Source organism: Salminus brasiliensis, chromosome 16, assembly GCF_030463535.1.
Source record: "Salminus brasiliensis chromosome 16, fSalBra1.hap2, whole genome shotgun sequence".
Taxonomy (NCBI): domain Eukaryota; kingdom Metazoa; phylum Chordata; class Actinopteri; order Characiformes; family Bryconidae; genus Salminus; species Salminus brasiliensis.
This window is the reverse complement of record NC_132893.1, coordinates 6,486,190-6,491,044: the sequence shown is the minus strand read 5'-3', so window position 1 is coordinate 6,491,044 and position 4,855 is coordinate 6,486,190.

The following is a 4,855-nucleotide window of genomic DNA, read 5'->3' as shown; positions in this document are numbered from 1 at the left end:
TTCCACCTTAAATGGTTCACGGACGGACCAGAGCAGCTGCACTTGTTAAGGTGGAACGGGATCATTCGAATAATGAAAAGCTGGCGAATCGGAGGCCAACTTGTGCGCGTTGCCCGCTCCATTGGTTGCACGGAAAGCCAGTCCCAACGCACACGCAGCTGCGCACGTTTTGGCCACGCCCCTCTTTTTTTTTTCACGAGCCTTACGGTGGGGGACATTGATCTGGACCCAGCCCACGTGATGCACACTTTCACGTTATGAACGTTGTGACAGAAGGGCTGGAGTTGTGTGATGTGGTTCCTCAGCACCCTGGACAGCAACCCCTTCCAAACGCACATGGGTTTAACCCTCTCCTGTTCCTACAACCTCCACCAATGTCATCAGTAGGTTACTAGCCTAGATATCCAGTGATTTTTCATTTTTGACATTTCTGTACAGTGCAATGGTTGAGATGTCAGAACTGCTCATGGTGGTGGTGGATGGTACCAGGTGTCTGAAACCAGGCATCTGAAGAAACTGGGACTGGAACCAGGCATCTAAACCATTGAAACCACCACTGGGGTGGTGAATGGGGTCTGAAGAATTCACACTGTCTGATGTAATGGTATTTTTAAGACAAACATTTAACCTAAAACAGTGGCAGTGGTGGCTTAGCGGTTAGAGCGCCGGGCTATCGATAACAGGGTTGTGGGTTTGATTCCTGGGCTTGGCAAGCTGCCACTGTTGGGCCCTTAAGCAAGGCCCTTTACCCTCTCTGCTCCCTGGGCACTGGAGGTGGCTGCCCACAGCTCTGGGTGGGTGTGTGCTCATTGCCCCTAGTTCACTAGTGTGTGTGTGTATTTACTACCACTGATGGGTTAAATGCGGAGTTCACATTTCAGTGTACAGTAACAAATACGTGCACCTTTATATATTTTTTGTGATTCATTCATGGTGGGAAGACACATGCAGGGCATTTGCAGCAAAATAGTCCCCGAAGAAAACCTATATAAATACAAATACAACAAGATCATACACATCAAATCATTTCTCTTTTATATAGTAATGTAATCATGATATCAAGACCCCTGGTTTCTATCACCATGACCAATTTCCCAACCTCTCCTACTGCGTTAGAAGTAGTCAGGCCATTTTTGCTGTTGTGATATGCATGTAAATGAGCTCTGTAAATGTGCCACCTTCAAAAAGCAGCCCAGGCTGAAACACTCCTGAGAACTTGCGGGATGGGCAGGTCAGGGAGTCAGAACATTTTCTTCACATTTCTGTCCAGGATCCAGGATCTCTGGCTGATAATATCTCTGTAAACAGGAGAATAAACAGATGACCGTTTAAGATTCAACCAGTCAGGTTTAAGCAAGCATCTCTACTCATCTGTCGGTCATTCTGTGTGTCCACCGCACACAATAAGGATCCATATTCTAGTCTGTTGAGCTACAAACTCATCGGTATTGAGCTTTTGAGGGATTCCATTTAATATACATACCCAGGGGTGCTGTAGGGGGGGTGAGTGGGTGCTGGGAGTTGGTGGGTGGAGTTAGAACGATCCCTGTTAATTGAAAAAACTGTTAATTGAGTATTTTGACAGAAATCTTAGGGTTGTGGGACAGAGGGTAATATCTTTATAACTTTTATGAATATCTTTATAATCTTTATGGTATCCAAAACCCCTGCCAGCGCCCCTGTCACCCTCTCCAAACTGTATACATTCACTGAGTATAAATAAAATCACCAAACTTTAAAACCAGGATCCCATTTACAATTAACACCGTTCAAACTGAGCCAAAGACACAGTGTCACTAAAGTGAAGCACCACTTTTACTGAAGAAACAAAAGCTACTTGAGAGCTAACAGCACCCCCTTGTGGGAAATCTTTCGCCTGCTACACCTCCACTGCTACATGTTCACCATTTCACGTCAAGTCGAGATTTGGTTTATGCCCACAACCAACAGCATCCCTGCTCTTACTGCACTGATTCTGAAGGGGTCCAGCTCTGAAGACCCAAAAAAGGAGGTCTAAAGAGCTTTTGAGTCGCCTCATAAAATGTGCTAATGTTAGCTGCCTCTAAGCCTGCATCTAACAGCTTGTTCCCCACTGGCTCAAAATAAACTCACATAAGAGAACAGCAGGTACAGCAGGTACACCTGGGAGAGGGAGAGAAAGAGAGAGAATGCGAGGGTATGTGGCATGGAAGAGTGAGCGGATGAGGGAGAGAGAAAGTGAGAGACAAAGTGTGTGTGTGTGTGTGGCATGACAGCAAGCAAGTGAGTGTGAGAGAGAGAGAGAGAGAGAGAGAGAGGGAGAGAGAGAGGGAGAGAGAGAGAGAGGGAGAGAGAGAGGGAGAGAGAGAGGGAGAGATGTGAACTCAAGGTGAAGTAAACGTTAGCTAGCTAGTGCAAACAGGGGCAAATTAGATTAAACTTAGAAGTTAAGTGTTAGTAAACTGTACTGGTCGGGGGGGCAGGCACTCAAACTAGACGTTCTGACCAGGGACGTTCTGATTTCAGAGAGAGTAAGACATATCTGTGATGCTGGATCCTTGAGGTGTTGTATGTCGTTTGTATATAATAGTAATATGAGTGTAATTAGCCACCTTTAGGATTGATACCTAATATAAATGATCTTTCTTCCCTGTACTGTGCCTCATTCACAAAGAAATTAGGCCTTAAATTAGGCCTGTCACAATCATTTTTTTGTGGACGATATATTGTCCCAGAAATAATTGTGATAAACAATATTATTGTAAATTTAGGACTATTTAATTCCTCTGATAATGCAATTACACAATTTTAAAGAGCAATGAACATGTGGGGTTTTGGCAATTCATACTTTTTTTTAAATTTTACAAACACAAATGTAACACAACTGGCAACATGGAGGTCAGCATACAAAATTGAGGCCACAATTATATATATATATATATATATATATATATATATATATATATATATATATATATATATATATATATATATATATATATATATATATTATGATAATGCAATTATCGTGACAGGCCTAGCTTGAAACATACACCAGGACTTTAATGTGTGTGGGATGAAACTGCTGTGGACTGAATAGTCACTGAGACAATTAATTAAAAACAGACTGTTTTGGTGTTTCCATACATGGCCGTATGTAGTATGGATGCACCGATCCGATACTTGGTATCTAATACCAACAAAATTAGTCTGATCCAAAGGACCAATCCATTCACAGAAGCGGATCCTCGCACCGCCGGACTTTTAGGCCTCATAACCCAGGAGTAACCCACAGAAATGATACACATATCCTTGCAAACAGCAAGACTTCCCCTATCTAACCAGGGAACTGTCAGCAAGTAATCCAGCTGGTCCTCCATATAAAGCTCCTCTTTAGGCTCACAGACTTTAAATTTCGAGGTCCAGACGTTGTTAATTTTAGTGACCAATAAACAGAAATTGGGTTCATTTAATATCTGCCTTTCTTTATTACAGTTTGTTTTACAAAGTTAATAAAGTAATGATTACATCAATCCTGAAGACTCTCCCAGATGGTCAGATACATGGTGCATCCCTAGTCTGTGGTAGTGAACACTTCATCTTTACATAAGATGTTGTTCTTCTATTACTATAAAACAAAGTAACGTTTGATTTCCATGATTCAGGCCCTTTAAATCTACAAAAATGAGTACACAGTATTATAACCTTGGTCTTCTTAACATATTTCAACATGTGGACATTTGATCATCAAATAACCAATCTGTCTTTTTAAAATCATTTGTAAAATGTTATTAATATTAATGCAATTTCTATTAATAAATTGAATTATGGACTTGAATTCGATGAATTATGGATATTCCAAAGATTTTTTACAGTAAAGGATGTCAATGAGGCCTCATAACATGGAGATACCGTCTATTTGCTGGCTTGTTTTCTCAGTGGCTGCTGAAGCGAGCACAGTGTTAGCTGGCTAGAGCGCTAGCTCGCTGTCTGCGAATGCCCATAAGTAGCATAAATAGTCTTTACGAAATGTATTATAGCTAAGGCTTCGTATAACATTCTCAGGTGCATTATTTTTAATTTGAACTTTTCCAGTATACCATCAACATTTGCACGCTGTGTATTACGGTGCATTGTGGGATTGCTACAGTGCCCTAAGCTACTACAAAATAGCAGAACCCCAAAGTAGTGCACTATATAGTGAATAGGACACAGGTTTAGTTTGGTTTGGTTGGAGTGAGTGGGATCACTGTGCTCAGAACCAAGGGCTCTCTGAGGCCTTCAGAAAGAAGGTTGAAGGTGCAGATGAGTCTGGAAAGGGATTCAAAAAGATCTGTTCCACTGTCCGCTAAATCGTTTACATTTTAAACAACTGCCATCATGGCCAGGTCATGCTGTCCTAGCCATGGACCTGTTCATCGCAGGACCAATGGTAGCTCTTGCCTCAGCTGATGTCAAAGTACAGCATGGGAGGTGTGCAAGGAAGAAACCCTTGCTGGAAAAAAAAAACAAAAAAAAAACGTTTTTATTAGTAGTAGCAATACATGTGCTTCACAAGAAAATTGCATTTGTATTAATTACATAATTTATAAATTATTTTCAAGACATTTATTTTCTTTTATTTTATGTGTTTAGTTAAATTATCTTCACAACGTGCATGTGTTTAAATACGTTAGAAAAAAAGACAAAGGTTTTCAAGGGGTGTCCTGTTTTTTTCACATGACTGTATGTAAGCATTCAGAAAAAAATGACTTGGCAGTCCCTCCGCCCACAGTATTAATATTTCCCCTACCCGTATTCGGACAAGCCCCGCCTCCTGCGCTGGAGTCAAGCGAGTCTGCGATTTGAATAGCCACGTTATGATTGGCAATCCCGG